This window comes from Danio rerio, chromosome 23 (genome assembly GCF_049306965.1).
Source record: "Danio rerio strain Tuebingen ecotype United States chromosome 23, GRCz12tu, whole genome shotgun sequence".
In the NCBI taxonomy this organism is placed as follows: domain Eukaryota; kingdom Metazoa; phylum Chordata; class Actinopteri; order Cypriniformes; family Danionidae; genus Danio; species Danio rerio.
This window is the reverse complement of record NC_133198.1, coordinates 22,840,276-22,860,438: the sequence shown is the minus strand read 5'-3', so window position 1 is coordinate 22,860,438 and position 20,163 is coordinate 22,840,276. Positions and strand designations below refer to the sequence as shown.

The 20,163-nt window shown below is 34.4% G+C and overlaps 1 protein-coding gene across 6 annotated transcripts in view; it reads left to right on the top strand.

Moving 5' to 3' along the window:
• The first annotated feature begins 2,917 nt into the window (after window positions 1-2,917).
• atp2b3b (ATPase plasma membrane Ca2+ transporting 3b) overlaps window positions 2,918-20,163 on the top strand; it is a 116,194-nt gene continuing 98,948 nt past the window's right edge. For all 6 annotated transcript variants that reach the window (XM_009296742.5, XM_005162078.4, XM_009296741.5 and 3 more), the window contains exon 1: window positions 2,918-3,331. The gene's annotated coding sequence lies outside the window, so the exon portion shown is untranslated. The remainder of the gene's footprint in view (window positions 3,332-20,163) is intronic.

The following is a 20,163-nucleotide window of genomic DNA, read 5'->3' as shown; positions in this document are numbered from 1 at the left end:
ATTCTAGTATGATTAGTGTGCTTGTTAGTATGTTTCTAGTATGGATTAGTATATTTTTAGTGTGATTAGTGTGCTTGTTAGTGTGTTTCTAGTATGGATTAGTATGTTTTTAGTATGATACGTGTGCTTGTTAGTAAGTTTCTAGTATGGATTAGTATGTTTCTAGTATGATTAGTGTGCTTGTTAGTGTGTTTCTAGTATGGATTAGTATGTTTTTAGTATGATTAGTGTGCTTGTTATTATGTTTCTAGTATGGATTAGTATGTTTCAAGTATGATTAGTGTGCTTGTTAGTGTGTTTCTAGTATGGATTAGTATGTTTCTAGTATGATTAGTGTGCTTGTTAGTGTGTTTCTAGTATGGATTAGTATGTTTCTAGTATGATTAGTGTGCTTGTTAGTGTGTTTCTAGTATGGATTAGTATGTTTCTTGTATGATTAGTGTGCTTGTTAGTGTGTTTCTAGTATGGATTAGTATGTTTCTAGTATGATTAGTGTGCTTGTTAGTATGGTTCTAGTATGGATTAGTTTCTAGTGTAGATTGGTATGTCGTTAGCAGGCCTGTAGCCAGCCCGGTGAAAGTAGTAGTTCTTTTTTTCTTAAAAAGGAACCTTTTTGCAATTCCTACGCCTCATTTTCTATTTAATTACGAGATTCAAATGCATTTTAAGCACTATTTTTAGCTAGATTAGCTTGTCGGAGGGTCATCATAACCACACTTTTTGATGTCCAAAAAATATTTACTAAAATTTTTGAATAAAGAAATAATGAGAAATACTTAATTTTAAAATACAAATTTATTACATCATATACTATTAGAAAGAAATGTAAATTGAAAACGATTTGGCAAATTATAAATAACAAACTGGCCAGCACTTTCCCTGTCCATTTGAATAAAAATTATGTAGAGCTTTACTTTTTTTTCTAGTCTCGCTTGTAAAAAAATACATTTGAAAATTTATGGATAACAACAACAGCCAAATTACTATTCAAATACATTTTAATAAGAGCCGTTATTGGTGCTTCACTCCTTCTTATTACTCATTTTTAGTTTTAAGAATAAGGTCCAAGATTTAGAATAACAGTTACTTGTAAAATGTTTTCTCTATTTAAAAACAATACGGTAGTGAAACATGACTTCACTTACGTCAGATTGTATGTTTTCTAGCAGCTACAGTAAATATTGGACTCATGAAAAATAATTGTTTGCATTGGCCAAAACTGATGATTTAGAGTTAGTTTGGTGGTTGTAGTATGAATGGTCTAGGAGGAGATGCGTTTTTAAAAATAGTCTAAGAAAAAGAAGAAGTCTTTGTAGTATAACAGTATGTCGACTTTAATTCTCAAGTCACAATAATAAATATATTCTAATTGTGCAGAACATGTGCATTTCTTTCTTCTGCTTGTTCATCTGTAAGCAACAAATAAAGCTGCACTGTTTGTTTGCTTTATAACTATAACATCAGTGTAAAAGAAGAAAAACCATTAAACATAGAAGTTAAAATGATGTTTATAAAATCTGTACTGTGTTTGGTATTTGATGTCACTGATTACCTTTGGGGATCTTGGTGGGTCAGCATGCAAAGGACCGACATTATATTAGGCAGTAATGCACAATTCCAGAGTAAATTTTCATCATAATGCTATTTATTTATCACATCTTACTAATGTTTGGTTCAAAAGTCTATACATTTAAAATCTTCAATGGTAAGTCGGCTTAGTCCCTTTATCAATCAGGGGTCGCCACAGCGGAATGAACCACCAACTTATCCAACACATTTTTACGCAGCAGATGCCCTTCCAGCTGCAACCCATCTCTGGGAAACGTCCACACACTGATTCACACACCCACTCATACACAACGACGGAGAATTTAGCCTACCCAAATCACCTGCACCGCATGTCTTTGGACTGTGGGGGAAACCGGAGCAGCCGGAGGAGAATGCAGGGAGAATATGCAAACTCTACACAGATACACCAACTGAGCCGAGGATCGAACCAGCGACCTTCTTGCTGTGAGGCGACAGCACTACATACTGCGCCACTGCATCGCCATCTGGTTTATCTTTTTTTTTAAATTAGATACTGATAGATGACACGGTGGCTCAGTGGTTGGTACTGTCACCTCACAGCAAGAAGGCCGTTGGTTAGAGTACTGGCTGGGTTAGTTGGCATTTCTGTATGGAGTTTGCACGTTCTCCCTGTGTTCGTGTGGGTTTCCTCCGTGTGCTCCGGTTTCCCCAACAGTCCAAAGACATGCAGTATAGGTGAAAGGAATACACTAAATTCTCCGTAGTGTATGTGTGTGAATATGTGTGTATTGATGATTCCCAGTTCTGTATTGCAGCTGGGAGGGCGCTCGCTGTGTAAAACACATGCTGGATAAGTTGGCGGTTCATTCTGCAGTGGCAACCCCTGATGAATCAAGGGATTAAGTTGAAGAGAAATTAATGAATTACTAAAAATTTTGTACAAATATTTAGTATGAAAACCTTGTGTTTGTGACCTTGAGCTCGAGTCAGCACTGCTCTTGACCCTATAGGCCTACACTTTTGCATAATATAGTTTTGATATTAATTGAACACAATGATGAAACTGCACATGCTTTCTTAGTTCTCTTTAAGACGTTATCTCATACAATGTTTAACATTTTAAACACCTTGAGAAAATGCAAGCTAAATGCTCCTGCTTAGTGAAATGCCCGAAGCATATATCTGTTGTTCATGCATCAACTCTGCGGTTTGAACTCGGCGCATGTGGCATGTTGTGTGATCTGACGTGATCGCACTGTAACGGAGCAGAGTGGGAGGGATTTGAGGGTGGAGAGGTACCGCGAACGAGAGAGAGAGAGAGAGAGAGAGATCGAGTCCCCCCGCCTCCTCCTCTCCGTCCTCTCCATCCGCGCGCATAGCAGCCCGCGCGGATGCTGCGTCCACGGTCCTCAGCGCGCAGCTCAGCGAGGGGGCTCTCATCACACATCGCATTTAAAACCCAAATACTGCATCACCACGCTTTACCACCTCTTTGATTTACACCTTCAAGAAAGAAGCGTGAAAACAAAACAAAACACCTTTGGCTTTTTTGATACAATTGGTCGGGACGGTCATCTCAAAACGAAGTCTCCATCTCAAATTTTCTCCTCTGCGGAACCTCCATCTAACCAGGCAACAACTGCACTATTTTAGGATCCATCATCTCCATCTGTTGTAAACACTCTTGATGATCACCTGGGTGGTAAAGAACGGCATAATAACAGCTACTGAGTGTATCCAGTCGCTCTTGGATATTCCCTTTTCCCAACAAACCACGGCAATGTCCTTGGAGCATGGCCTGGTGAGTATCTCCTGATTGATATTTACACCAATCAGGGTTTGTTTGCCATGGTAACAGTTGGCACTTCGTTATCATTAACAACCGCTCTCTGTCATCCTGGTAAATCGTCCCCGCATGTGATTTTTTTTCCATTGCAGATACCTTTGTCGTGGTTTTTGATAACTGTCATTCAGCCGCATTGAAGCTTTAATAATCTACTAGTTGTCGAATGGTCCTCAATGACTTGTTTTCCCAGCTCCGAGCTGTTCTGTTGACTATTTCCCGTCGCTTGTGCTTATTAATTGTGTTGGACTGCATGACTTCCCAAGGTGTTTTCTATTTAGTAAATGCACCGCGTTTCTCTCTTATTTTATATGCAAACCATCCAGGTATAGCCTACACACACCATCCAGCGTATGCTGGCGTTGTGCTTTTCCCCAACAGCTCAGTGAGCGTTTGTTTCTCGCACTGGTACCCACACTGGTCACCTTGCGGAGGGGCATTGCGCTTGTTCCGGATGCGAGTGGCGCACCACCCTCTCAGCATCTTCGCGCTAATAATTCAATTAACGACTCGAGCCGCTCACCAGACTCGAAAGAAAGACGTTTTGTTTGTGAATGTATCAGTGACCACAGTGGCGTTGAAGTGAGGACCGCTCTTCCGCTGAAGGTGACCAGTAAAGGTCATTTTACGGTGGAAAACAGCGCGATGGGGAAACGCACCTGAAGGAACGCGCTGCGGGAACTTCACTGTCTGAGTTTCTCAAGATGCTCGGTTTTCCTCGGCAACCGTGCGGAGTTTTTTTTTTCTCTCTCTCCCTTCCTGCTGCAAGGTGTGCGAGTGTGCTGGGTGTGGGACGAGCAGAGGGGAAGGAGAGGAGGGGTGGTTGTAGCCTCGCATGGCTCCGACAGCCCGGTGACCGTGGAGGTGTCCGTAAATCTATACTAGACTCTGATTGGTCATTTACGTTTGATCGTCAACGCAGGATCCCAGTTCTGGGGGTTTACATAATTTCAGAGATTGAGATTGTTGCTCTGTAATTAAGTGGTTCAGAATCGTTTCAGATATTTAGCACTGACTGTGTATCACTCTGTGTGTTTTTGTGCTTGTTTATGTGATTTATGAGGACCCCAATTTTGTATAATGACATGGGTCTTACCTATGTATTACAATGTCAAGGTGGTTTATGAGGACATTGCCTTGTGCCCTTTAATTTAAAACTCTTTAAAATCATACGTAACAGTTTTTTACATTCAAAATTTGCCACAGGTTTTTCTATGAGGGTTGGGGTACAGGTACGGCCATATAAAATGCTGTATTTAGAGTATGAAATAAATTATGCCTATATGGGGAATACTTTTAAATCACAAAAACCAACCTGTTTGTTTGCATGTTCTTTTCTGTAACAAAGTGCTGGTATTACATTCTCAGGCTAATCAATATACCAGGAGCTTGTGTGTTTCTTTGTACAATTCAGAAGGTTTCGGACTGGGTTTTAAAATTGAGCCAGCCAGTGACTTTTAACATTATCAATTTAATCAGTTAGAAATGACCTACAGGAGTGAAATTAATCCCAGGACAGCATTCTCCTGGGGTGACAGTACAGGTTGTTAGAGTTAAAGGCAACATTCACCCCAAAATGTGTTCACTATTTACTCACCCTCAAGTGGTTCAAACCTTTATGAGTTTCTTTTCTATCAACTCAGAATAATCCAGTAGTCATGGGGATCTTTAGAAAAGAAAAAACTGAGATGTGCATTCATTATGCTGCTCGCAAACTGTGTGTGTGTTTGTGTTTGTCACAAATCCACACAAAATAACCTGCATTCATTCATGAATAGCTTATAGGTTATTTTCGTGTCAAATATAGGCATTTTTGAACATTCTTAATTACAAAGAAACACCAAGCAACTTGCTGAATTAGATTTTAGATGTAATGGTGCTGTGTGGTGTTCGTCATGAAATTAAGAGACCACTTGAAAATTCTGTATTTATTGTGTATGCTAATATTTGTTTTATTCTGTAAATGTCTGATTTACTCCAAACTTTAAATGATATTGTCATTTATATTGTTTTTTTTTAGAAACTTGCTTAGAAGAACAATCTGTGTTCATTTGTTGTGAGTGAATCAGGGTTATTCCACCCAATATTGATTTTAACACATTGGCATTGTGCTGATTATAAATGACTGAAAACATAACACTTTTTTGATATTTATGCATTAAGATATATTCTAAATAACAAGATTTTTTAATTTGAATTTGGAAGAAGTGTCATATCTAGTATTTTACTCAAGCACCAGTAACCTTTTATTCAGATATAAAGTGAGAAAATAAAGTGCTCTCTTAGTTTCCTCCCATAGCTACAGTGTAGATAGCAGACCCTAGCAAAGAGTAATGTTACAATAGCATAATTTTACACAGTAGTTTCATAAACTAATTTCAAACAGACAAATACTAGAATATTATTTAAGAGTTTAGCATACCATTTATGCTATAGGAAAAAGTGCCTGTAAACTTCACAGAAAGATGAAAGAGTTGCTGGTGCTCCAGTTCTCTGTCCAGGTTGCCCCAGTTTAAATGCGGTTGAGTTGTTGCAGCAATAATGGAAGTCGACCTAGATGATGTCTGGACAAAACTGCATTAAAAACGTAAAAGTAAAAAATACATATAATAATAATAATAATAATAACAATAATAATAATAATAATAATAATAATAATAATAATAATAATAATTTTCCATATTATATACAGTTAAAGTGAGAAGTATTAGCCCCCTTTGATTTTTTCTTCTTTTTTTAATATTTCCCAAATGATGGTTAACAGAACAAGGAGATTTTCACAGTATATCTGATAATATTGTTTTATTTCGGCTAGAATAAAAGCAGATTTAGATTTTTTAAAAACCATTTTAAGGTCAAAATTATAAGCATTTTTAAGCTAAATTTTTTCAGTAGTCTTACTAGTCTACAAAACAAACCATCGTTATACAATAACTTGCCTAATCACCCTAACCTGCCTAGTTCACCTAATTAACCTAGTTAAGCCTTAAATGTCACTTTAAGCTGTATAGAAGTGTCTTGAAAAATATCTAGTCAAATATTATTTACTGTCATCATGGCAAAGATAAAATAAATCAGATATTAGAAATGGGTTATTAAAACTATTATGTTAAAAATGTGTTGAAAAAATCTTCTCTCTGTTAAACAGAAATTGAGGGAAAACAAAACAGGGGGGCTAATAAATCAGAGGGTTTAATAATTCTGACTTCAACTGTATTTAAAATTATATAACATCGATACATTTTATTAAATACATTTTTACACGCACACAAGTTGCAGCTCATCTTAACACATGAACAGCAAAGCTGATGCTCGATTAGATAAAGTCTGTAGTCCAAGACATGGTGAAATAAATGACCCACAAGATTATGGTTCATGCATTTATTACATGTTGATGTCATTAAAAAATGACTTTAGCCTGTTTGCTGCGCATAAATAGAACAAAACTCATCCCATCCCTGTGCATTCAGTCAACATCCCCAGCAGCGTCTGGGCCATGAGCATGTATTTAGAATCGAAGCCGAGCAGCTTATGTTACTCCCCACAGGCTCTTACGCCAATGCAGTCCATGTCTCGCTTTGAAAGCCTTAAACCAGTGTAACGAATACAGGCCACTGCAGTGAAGGTGGATGATGGGAGGAGGTAAAAATGGAAGAGCAAAGAACAGATGGACAAAGAGAATAAGATTGAGGATAATGGAGTGCGTGTGGAGGGGGAAGTGGAATCCTATGAACTTATAATGACAGGAGGGATGTTCACTTACAGTAGCACCACTGAGTGGTTTTGTGCACGCAAAGACATAATCATAAATGAGGTCATTCAAGCAGGTTTTGTTGTTGAGGAATGTGCAAAGAAAAGTTCAAATATCACAGATGAGCACTGCAAGGTTAGTATGTTAGCGTTTTGCTAGGCTAGCAAGTGCACACAAAAGGCAGGCCTGTAGCCAGGGGGGGTTTGGGTGATTCGAAAGACAGACCCCAAACTGACAAAGGTCCAGAATTTGTCTCATACATGAGCTCATTTGTCCTATTTTGACTGCTATGCCATCATAAATTGTTAAAAGATTCTGACGTAAGTGACACTACTGACCGACTGTATTTTTTTTAAATAGAGAAAACATTTTACAAGTAAATTTTATTCTAAATCTTGCACCTTATTCTTGAAAGAAAGGGGACCAATGTAAAGATGAGAAGCACCAACAGTAATTTTTGAAGCATATAAAAGTTAATTTTAATATTATTATTATTATTATCATCATGTACAGTTATAATTATTTGGACATTGACACAATTCTAACATTTTTGGCACTATACACCAACACAATGGATTTGAAATGAAACAAACAAGATGTGCAGACTGTAGACTGCAGAATGTAAGCTATAATTTGAGAGTATTTACAGAACATTCATATCAGGTGAACAGTGTAGGAATTACAACAGTTCGCATATGTGCCACCCACTTGTTAAGGGACCAAAAGTAATTGAACAATTGGCTTCTGAACTGTTCCATGGCCAGGTGTGTGTTGTTCCCTCATTATTCCAATTACAATGAGCAGATACAAGGATTTTTAAGTGTGCTATTTGCATTTGGAATCTGTTACTGTCAAATCTCAAGATGATTTTTATTATTCAAGTAGCCAAATTATGACTGAAGAAAGTTAAATGTGCTGGCCAGTTTGTTATTTGCTTAATAAATGACAATAGGCTACTTTGCCTTAATCGGCAGTTTTTAATTTACAACTTGAACAGATTCCTTTTTTTCTTAATGATATATGATAACATAATACATATAAATATGTTTTCCCCTCTTATTCCTTTATTCTAAATCTTTAGAAAATGTGTATGGTATATCAAAAAGTGTGGTTATGATGACCATCCGACAAGCTAATTTAAAAATAAATAGTGTTTAAAATATCACTAAAATGCAGTAGCTATTTAAACTCTGTAGTTAAATAGATAATAAGGCGAATAACTGCAAGAAGAAAAAAGATCCACCCCTTACACCAGGCTGGCTACAGACCTAAGATAATTCGGCAATTCTTTAGTTAAAGTACCAATTCTCACTGTTAACTAGTAGCTTATCATCTATTATTAAAATATGAACAGTTTATTGACAAAGTACACATTCTGCATAATATTCTACATCCCTAATCATACCTGTACTTAGACCTAACTACTAGCTTAATAACTGTTTATAAGAAGAAAATTAGGAGTTTATTTAGCTAAATTTCAGAGATAGTACTTTATTAATTCTGAGAATTCTTCCCTAAAATAAAGCATGACTTGTCATTTATATTTAAGGAGATAAAAGTCAATACCAAAGATATAAAGATAATGTCAGAGCAACAATATAAAACTAACAATATCTATTGAAGGATCTGTTTTTTCAGTGGAGTAACAATGAAAATACTTGACAGCCAATCAGGATCCTCCTAACTTGAACCTTAAAGCGGCAGACAGCAACACTGCAACCCACACTACTTATAAACAAGCATTACTGTGCGTTGGTGTGGATGCTAATATGGTTATCTTTTTAATTATGTGTGAACAGGTCTTTTTAGTGTCATCTCAAAGGAGTATGTGGAGAATGGCTAGAAACGAAAAGTCCAAAGGATCTTATAAAACGTTCTCCAGCATTCAGAGTCATTGTGACCCAAGGCTTTTTTTCTTCCAGTGAGTTGTTGCTTTTTCTTAGTTATTAGCCTATAGCATGTTTTAGAGAGTCTGCTACAGTATGTCCTACTCTGTCACTTTAGCAAAATCACCTTTTCCTTTCGCTCAGTATGACAGCACCTTCATTACCGCCACTGTGTTTGATCCCGTTAGTAAAGCCCTGTCAGCAGCAGGCCTGCAGGCCTCAGTGCTGCTGTATTTACTCTTGTCACTGAGAGACCACATAAACAGCGAGCTCAAGGAGAGGAAAGTTTATTTTTTACTTTAAAAAAAACAACGACTATCGGCTGACGATTAGATGGGTCCTGTAATGTGCAGCTGAATTTGTCGTTCTACAGAAATAACTCAAACATTATCAGTCCGCTTACATCAAAGCAGCGAATGGCTGGACTTTTTCTTTTTCTTTCCTACGTCTATATAATTTGTCTTTGTTCTGTTTTTAGAAACTGAACCTAAGTGAGGATGTTTTTATTCTTCCTGATTAAAGGAACTCACTGTCAATGTTGTGATTCGCTAAAGGTTCAGTCCATCAAAAAAGGAAGTAGTGGCAATTCTATAAAATCATAAAAGAGTGTAGTGTAGCATGTTGTCCTAATAAAAATTCTGACATCTTTTAATCACAATCAGTGCCTTCCAATGTTTTACGTTTTTTTTTTTCCATGCAATACAAAGAAAACGTCCACGCTGCTTTTTTCTGTTCAGTGAAACCAGATGATCATGGTAAAGACAACATGGTACAGAGCTGCTTGCACAGTCCGCTAAATTTTCTTTTGTAATTGACACAAGATTAGAGAGCCACAGTGAAAAAAAAATGTAAAATTAAATTATCAACCAAACCCGTTTGCACAGCTTGCTACATGTCTTTTTTTTGTTGCACTGAAGAATTAAATACACCAAAAATGAAAACATCATCAGTCACACACCACCATTGACATACAATCAATCAATAAAATAATATGGTGCACTGAAAAAAAAAATATTCAAAGATGATTCTTTAGATTTACAAAATTTTAAGTGGTTTAAACAATTTATTTGGGCAATTTATAAGTTAAACATTGCTAAATGTAATTTATTTTTTATTATTCAGCCCAAATAAATTGTTTTCACAAATTTAGCAAAAATATATATCTTTTTAGTGTAAAGACCTATTTGGTATACTCGTAATATTAACTTTTGTGTTCTGAGCAAATGTAAAAACGAAAGATATTTATCATGTTTTTTAAGCAGATCTGCTGTTTTTATACAATACAAATTACAAAGAAATGACAATTATAAATAAATAAATGAATTCATGCATAAATACAGTTGAAGTCAGAATTATTAGCCCCCCTGAATTATTTTTCCTCAATTTCTGTTTAAGGTAGAGATTTTTTTTTGGACACATTTCTAAACATAATAGTTTTAATAACCCGTTTTTAATAACGGGTTTATTTTATTTTTGCCACGATAACAGTAAATAATATTGGACTAGATATTTTTCAAGACATGTCTATACAACTTAATGACATTTAAAGGCTTAACTAGGTTAATTAGGCTAACTAGGCAGGTTAGGGTAATTAGGCAAGTTATTGTATAACAATGGTTCGATCTGTAGACTATCGAAAAAAAATTTAGCTTAAAGTGGCTAATAATTTTGACCTTAAAATGGTTTTTAAAAATGTAATAACTGCTTTTATTCAAGCCAAACAGACTTTCTCCAGAAGAAAAAATATTATCAGACATACTGTGAAAATTTCCTTGCTCTGTTAAACAAAAAAAAAATAATAATAAATAAAAAAATCAAAGGGGGCTAATAATTCTGACTTCAACTGTACATGCATACAAATTTTGTATGCATACAGTCCAGTTCGGTTTTAAGCCTTATTAATCCCCTTTGGACAATTCATTCGGACATGGTAGTGCTTCACATAGAAAGAATGACACAACACAATCAACACCAACACTTAACATCGACTACAAAATCTAAACAAATAAAATAGAAATAATAATAATATTTATCAGGGGTAAAATAATAAAATAAAATAATAATAATTCATCGATTAACTACATTTATTACATAACCGAATTGCTTAAGGCACAAAAGTGAGGCACAAAAGTGAGTTTATAATGATTTGTGGAACATCTTATTGTCCTTAGATGTCGCCAAAAGGGCATCCACTCAAAATATTTGTTTATCTCCTATTATTTTATGTGCCATCCTCAACATCTGCTGTTCATAATAGAATGCAAGACTTCGCAGAGGAACTCCCAAAATTTTTGAGCACAAATTCACAATGCCTTAAACATGATTCTTGTTTTTTATAAACAGTGAGGGAAAACCAACAAATAAAGGAAAAGGACAAAATATTTTAAATAAATGATTTATAAAAGGTCTTAGGAATAACTCTCTCAACATAAAAAGGGTTGGGTTTTCACAATAAAAACAGTCTCTGCTGAGCCTTATTAATAATTGTATGTGTGTTTTGATCAAATTTCAACCTGTTGTCAATAATTGTTTCTATAGATATTGCTTCATCACCTCGAATTATAGACCATTTTGAGGGATGTAAACAAAAGCAATGGTCCCAACATATTTCCTGTTTTACATTTTTAGTTTCTAGAGCTTCAGAGAATCCAAAAAGAGCCACATATTGATAAATAATGTTAGGATAGCTGTTTTAACATTAAGTTATGATTGAATTGCCTCTTGTTACAGTTATAAAATAGTTTGTTAACAAGCAGGAAATGTTCATGGGCTAATGACATGACCACATTGAAATGGTCTCTACATGCATCCGTAAATATTCAGTTCCTGAATTTTGCATTTCAAACACACACAATATTCGTACATTTGTTCTCATCTTATGAGCAGATTGTGCAAGCGGCTCTTCCATACAATCGATCCCATTGAATTCACTTTTACTGTATTTAAAAAGCACATCGTACAATCTCCCAAATATCTCTTTTTTTTCCGTAACCCTGAAACTGCCTACTCTCCCAAATGGTTGACTAAGTTTTGACTGTTTTGAATAATGACTGTTAAGGAATGACTGTTTTAAATAACGGTTTACTGTACGCACACAGCATTGTTGGTTTACAAGAAAATCGAACAAACATAATCCTGTTGCACTACTGCACTTTATTTTGGATTTATTGTCAATTAAAAACAAAAAAACAAGAAAACGTGATGAATGAGAATCTGAAATATTTTATGGCATACTTCAAAAAATAAAGATGATTTAGTATTCAAAAATGTTTAATTTTGATTAATTGTTTTTAAATAAATTAGTCTTACACTTCATTTTTCATAGTACAGCTGAAGTCAGAATTATTATTATTAGCATTTATTGACAACAGGTTGAATTAGCATATTAGCGCTGATTCTAAACATCCCCTTTTCAGTGAATATCAGCCGTTACCATCAGGAAAAAGACTGAGAATGCCAATGTGTAAAACTACTAGACTTAAGCTTTCGTTTGTTCCTACCTCGATAAAACTGTTGAACTCTACCAATAACACTGCTCCTGTAGTACGCAAGCACTTGACTGGGTTCTGTGTTTTATATATTTATACTTATATACGGTCTTATTCTGTAAACAATGTTTGTTCTTAATTTTTTTGTTTTATTTTTACTGTCTGTTTAGACAATGTTGTAGCACCTTTTTTGCCCAAGACAAATTTCCTCTCGGGGACAAATAAAGTTTAACCTAACCTAACCTAACCTAACCTATTAGCCCCCTTTGAATTTTTTTTCTTTTCCAAATATTTCACAAATTATTTCAACAGAGCAAGGAATTTTTTTTTACAGTATTTCCTATTATATTTTTTCTTTTGGAGAAAGTCTTGTTTGTTTTATTTTGACTAGAATAAAAGCAGTTTAAAAAAATTAAGGTCAAAATGATTAGCCCCAATAAGCTATACATTTTTTTCGATACTCTACAGAACAAACCATTTTTATACAATAACTTGCCTAATTACCCTAACCTGCCTACAATCATCATGGCAAAGATAAAATAAACCAGTAATTAGAGATAAGTTATCAAAACTATTATGTTTAGAAATGTGTTAAAAAAATTCTCTCCATTTAACAGAAATTGGGGAAAAAACAGGTGGGCTAATAATTCAGGGGGGCTACTAATTCTGACTTCAACTGTATGTAATAATTCCAGTACTTTTACCATAAACTGACATATCCATCTCTACCAAATGGTTGATAATTGAGAATTTATGGGATTTGTTGAAAAACAAAATGCATTGAGTGTGTTAACATTAGCGACATTAGGAGTTAAGAACTGCAATCCAAAAATGTTTTTGTTACTGGGGCAGTTTAAAGGTTAAAGGGATAGTTCACCAACAATTTTTTATTAATTTGCTAATTACTCACCCTCAAGTAGTTCCAAACATTTAATTGTTTCTTTTTTTGTTGTTGTTGTTGAACATGTTAGAAACTTGTAACCACTGGCTTTCGTAGTATAAAAATTCCACAAATCTTCATAAATAAGATGGAAGTCAATGGTTACAGGTTTCTAACATTTTTCAAAATAACTTATTTTGTGTTCAACAGAAGAAAGAAACTCAAACAGGTTTGTGACAAGTGAAGTGAAGGTTGAGTAAATGATGACAGAATTTTCAGTTTTGGGTGAACTATGCCTTTAAGCACAAAGAGTCATATGAGTTTGGAACAACATGAGCATGAGTAAACGATGACAGGGTTTTCATTTTGGGGTGAATTATCCCTTTAAGACAGCTCATGTCTGTTCAGATTCACTTTGTTTATACTCCAAAAGCTTCTTTCCTTCAGGCCTATTTTAATCCGCCTCAGTCACAATAGTCGGACACAACCGGTGTATATATCTGTTTTCATTTGGTAGGTGTTGAGGGAAGATGTGTCTTTTTCCCCTCATAGAAACTGTCATGCCTTGTTAAACAAGTAATTTCAGCTGACATCTGGATGCGAGTGGACGGAAGTGCGGATAAGCTACTTTGCTCATGTGTGTTGTTCAGACTCCGTCAGTGGTCTGTCGTATAATAAAGCTGAAGTGAACAACACACTGACTCATCAACCCCTTGCTTGTTTTTATTTAATTTATTTTGCGTGATTTTGAATGTTGCATTGCTTCACAGCATCAGATCTCTGGCTCTTGGTGTGAGTATGGTGGATAGACTGGTGTTGCCCTTATTTAATGTCTGAATATGGGTTAGAGTTTCTTCTGGCTTTAGGGGTTGTGTTTGTATGTGTGTGTGTCTGCGCCCGTGAGTGGGTGTGAGCTCCAGTACTTCTCTGTTGGTTACTTAGACACATTACATAAGGCGCTGAACAATTTATGTAATGCTGGCCCTCTGTCTCTCTCTTTTAACTTTAGCAGATTGGGTTGGGTCGTGGTAGTCAGAGCCGGTCTGGGCAAGGCAGACCTGGGAGAGCGCAGAACACTGTCAACAGTGTCTTACCGAATGCCACTACGGCACACTTGCTGAAAGGTTTGGGAAAACACGGATCAATATGAATATTCAGCATAATCTCCAGACCATCTGCCTCCTGCGCACTGAACATAACTGCGTGTCTCGGTAAGGGAAATGTGGGCTTGTAGAGACCTGGAATTCGACATGGCTCATGCCAGCAAGTGGCCCCAAAACATGCAAATGTGCAGTCTTCAAAAAGCGTATTTTTAAAAGTAAAAAAAGAAAATAAATTAATCTGATTTCTTGTCGGAGATGTAAGCTGACTCTTGTGGAATCTACTGCATGATTGGCTGGGTTTTTATAAGTTAATAATTCGTTTTATAAACAATTTGAAAGAAAGAAATTAATGCTTTTATTCAGCAATAGTCAATTAAATTCTTTATTGCTGAATAGGCATGGGCCAGAATTTGATTCTGATGGTTTGATAACAAATAATTTATTTGTTAAAAAAATTATTTATTTATTTATTTTTTACATATACCGTAGGACCGATATAGCAATGCTGGTAGTTTGAAAACTTAGATTTTTTTCAAACCGCAGTATACTTAGAAAACATTTATGGTCCCATGGCTATTGCTGAATAAATGTATTAATTTATTTCTTTTAAATAGCCTAGTTTATTGAATAAAGCAGACATAGACAGATAGACATGAACTGTCTAGTTGAAGACAAAATTCAAGCCTTCTTGTGAAATTCTTGTCCTTTTTCTAATTTTTCTAAGTTTTCAAATTTTTCTAAGTTTTCTAATTTAACAGAGAGATCTTATCAGGGAATGTAAAATAAATGCCGATGACTCCTGACGATGTAATCAAGTGAAAAAATGTGGAAAAAACTGAACGTTATTACAGCATTATTTTTTTTTTCCACAACCTTTGGCAAATGCTAATGCCTGGTTTCCAAAAGAACCATTATTGAATCACATATTTGAAATCAGACTGAACCTGTAACAGTTTGCATCTCAAGCCAGCAAAAATTACTCCGAATATCAATATATTTGATCTTTTGATGCTGGTTTTTGCCAACTCATTCAGTACTCTAGCACAATAGTGAGCATAACAGTTCCGACTCAAATTGAAGAACTGATAAGCTGGTGACAAACAAATGTGTCAAACAGTTACTTGAATAAGAAGGTCAAGTTGTTTTTATGGTTTCTCATGTAATAAGCTCTTAATGGACACCAGTTTATTCACTTTGAGGTTTAGACATGCAGAACATACTGACCTAATATCAATATTTCAATATTTGGTGCTTTAATAATGCAATGTAGTCTTATTTGTTTTATTTTGGCTAAAATAAAAGCAGTTAAAAAAACAACACAAATTTTAAGGGTCAAAATTATTAGCTTCCTTGAGCAGACAAACCACTGTTATACAATGAATTGCCTAACTAACATAACTTGCCTAATTAACCTAGTTAAGCCTTTAAATTGCACTTTGAACTGAATACCAGTATCTTTAAAAATATCTAGTAAAATATAATGTCTTGTCATCATGGCAAAGATAAAAAAAAAAAAAAAAACATTTATTTGAAATTAGTTATTAAAACTACAACCCATATCAGAAAAAGTTGGGTCAGTATGGAAAAAGCAAATAAAAAAAGAAAGTAGTGATTTCTAAATTTACTGTGACTTGTATTTATTGCAGACATTACAACAGACTTTATTTCTTAATGATTTTCTATTGTTTTTTGTTGTTGTTGTTGTTGTTGTTGTTTGTTTGTTTTTTCAAAATAAACATGTATTCCAATCCAATTTTGATTCTTACAATTCACATCAAAAAAAGTTGAAAAATTAAAGCATTTACCATTTTTAGGGAGCATGTTTAGGGAGCAAAGACCCCAAGTGATTAAGTTATTTAGGTGTAATTTTGTCCCATTCTTCCTGCAAACATTGTGGGCAGTCTTAAAGTGGGCAACAGTACGGGGTCTTCGTTGTCATATTTTGCACTTTAAAATGCCCCACACATTCTGTTTTAGAGACAGGTCAGGACTGCAGGCAGGCCAGTCAAGTACCTGTATTCTCTACCTCCTCAGTCTGTAATGTGTGCAGAATGTGGTTTTGCATTGACTTGATGAAATATGCAAAAGCGTCCCTGGAAAAGAAGACAGCATATCGTGCTCCAAAATCTCTATGTATTTTCAGCATTAATCAGAGAAATGCAAGTTATTTTTGCCACGGGCACTGTCACAATTTTGTTGCTGGTAATAGTCTACATTATAATTTTCTTCTTTGGTCCGGAGCCCACAGCTTCCATTTCTCCAAAAAAAAAAAAATATATATCTGAAATATGGATTCATCTGACCACAGTGCACGTTTCCACTGTGTGAGGGTCCATTCCAGATGCCTCTAAGCCCAGAGAAGTTGACAGCGCTTCTGTACACTGTTAACATAGGGGTTGCTTTTGGCACAGTACAATTTTAACTTGCATTTGTGGATGTAACTATGTATTGTGGTACTTGACAAAGGTTTGCCAAAGTAGTCCTGGGCCCATGTGGTGATATCGCTTATAGATGAATGAGGACTCTTTATGGGGTGCCACCTTGGGTATCAGAGATCATAATACAGCTTAGGATTGCACTCTTGTCCTTTACACACTGAAATTCCTTCAGATTCCTTGAATCTTTTAATTGTTATTCACTGTTGAAGGTGGAATATCCAAATATCTATCTTATCTTTTTTTTTTCTTTTCTTTATTTTTCTTGGATGCTGCTTTTGTACTAAATCATAATTACAATCACCTGTTGACATCACCTGTTTCAAATCACATTGTTAATTAACCAATTTTCCTGATTACAAGCCCAAAACGGCTCTTTTTTTTTTTTTCAAAAAACTTTTTTTGAAATGTGTTGCAAGAACCAAAATTGGAATGTGTTTATTTTGATAATAAATAAATAAATAAATAAATAAAATAAAAAAACATGAGCAACACATTAAATAATGTTTTTCGTATTGTCTGTAATGATATACAAATCAAAGTAAATTTAGAAATCAAATTTGTTTTTATTTTCCATACTGTCCCAACTTTTTCTGATTTGTTGTTGTAATATATACTGTAACTGTCCCTGATCATTATTTTAGCAATAGTGCAAAAAATGTAATTTTTGTCATACAATATTTTAATGGCTTAACTATCAATTAAGTTAATTAGGCAAGTCATTGTATAACTGTTCTGTAGGCAATTTAAAAATACATGTTGCTTAAGGGGGCTAATAATATTAACCCTAAAATGTTTTTATTTAATTTTTTTATTTTTAAACGCTTTCATTCTAGCCGAAATAAAATAATAACACTATCTCCAAAAGAAAAAAATATATTATCAGAAGTACTTTGAAATTTACCTTCCTCTTTCAAACAACATTTGGGAAATATTTAAAAAAAAAAGAAATAGGAATTCAGAGCTAACACTTTTAACTATATAATGTTATTTTTTTTCAGGTTACCTCTGGCTATAACCACAAAATAAACCATAGATGGTTACTTTACACATCATTCAGACAGTATATTTCCATCTAAGTAGGTGGTTCTTGGCCACAGTAAGCTGGAACGAAGGCCAGACTTTTTGTTGTGCTGTTTAGGTGCATAAGGCTAACACGTACTCTGCTTGTTGTATGATATACCGTATTTTAAATCATTTTTAAGCTACCAGTAAGAACATAATTCTTTTACGTATATCTTTAACACGTACTGCATTATACCATGGTTAAATCAATTCTGTAGTTTATCCCCTCAAAATCAATGCAGTTTGATCTTCCTCTACTGGATCTCAAAAAATGTATTTAATTACCCAAGAACTTATTAATGTGCGTCTCCAATGCAATGTTAATAAAAGCATCTAAATATAAAAAAAATGTCAAAGATGAGAGGTATCCACAGCCAGAGTGAGGTTTTGCCCATGTGAGCCCAGGTGATGTGTTAAATGTGTGCAGAAGCTGATGGATGGTGTGTGTGTGCATGTATGCAGAAGAGCGGAGGGTGCAGGAAGACTGGGGTTAGTGAGTCAGCATGAGAGTGATGACACCCTCTGTGTCACTCTTGAACACTGCCTACACACACACACACACAGCTCAATGCTGCTGCATTACCCCACACTCATCTCCCTACAAGCAGACTCGTATAGACAGATAGACAAATTCTGACTGAACATCATGAGACCTGGTCCATATCACAGCTTAGTACAAGTACCACCATGAGCTTAGGCTGGAATAGATCAACTGATTTTAACTACCTAACTAATTTGGTTTTATTGCATATATGGATGTTGCATTTTAGTCAAATTAATTATAAATAATTACTGAAATGGGTCACACTGTGGCTCAGTGGTTAGCACTGTCGCTTCACAGCAAGAAGGTTGCTGGTTCGAGCTCCAGCTGGGTCAGTTAGCGTTTCTGTGTTTCTGTTTGCATATTCTTCCTGTGTTGGCATAGGTTCCCGCTCAGAGCTACGGGTTCCCCCACAGTCCAAAACATGCGCTTTTGGTGGATTGGGTTAGCTAAATTGTCTTTAGTGTATGTGGGGGTGTATGGGTGATTCTCATCACTGAGTTGCAGCTCGAAGGGTATCCGCTGTGTAGTACATATGCTGGATAAGTTAGTGGTTCATTCCGCTGTGGCGACCCCAAATTAATAAAGGAACTAAGCTGAAGGAAAATAAATGAATGAATAATTACTGTTGGAATTATTTTTGTTATAATTTTAATATTTTACATTTTGATAATTACCACATAATTTGATAATTAAACATAATTTTATTTGTTTTTACTGGATTTTTACCAATGAAGGTTATACATTTTTTAAATAAAATAATTGGGTAATTAAATAAATATGTAATCAAAATATTTTTGGATTAAAAAATTGTTTATACCTAAACACCCCTTTCTTGGACAAACTGTCAAAAATACAATCAACCATTCTTCGTTTTTTTTTTTTTTGTACATTCAGATATGTTTTATTAAACCAATTAATTTCAAATGTTACATTTTTTTAAATATTTTGTAATTAAGAAATTATTTTAATGTTATTTAATTTATATAGTATTTAAAAATGCTGGTACATCAACCGCTGGTTGTTTTGTTTCAAGATGGACACCAGTAAGGATGTCTTCAAAAGCGCATTTCTAAAGAAAAAAATTAATCAAATGTTGTAATTGAACTATTGAAGTTCAATTAGACCAAAACTCCACCGAAACAGACAAACCCTGATTTTCATGCAAATTCATCAACCACTACTGCTATCAAAATGATCCACCATAATGAAATAAATATTTGCTTTAAATTGTAAAAATGTTTAACTTTACATGTGTATACTGTATATATATATATATATATATATATATATATATATATATATATATATATATATATATATATATTTATATATATATATATAATTTCATAATCATTTAATATAGTTACTATTTTGATTATAAAAGGACAGTTTCTCAAATTGTTGCCTAAACAGCTATTTTCCATGACTGACAATTAAGTTAATTGACAAGTTTATCTGAAGTATATTATACAGTATATTATACCACAAGTATAGAAAAAAAACAATTGTTCATTTTTGCATTGTTTAATATATATATATATATATATATATATATATATATATATATATATATATATATATATATATATATATATATATATATATATATATATATAAATATAAATAAGTATGTACTGT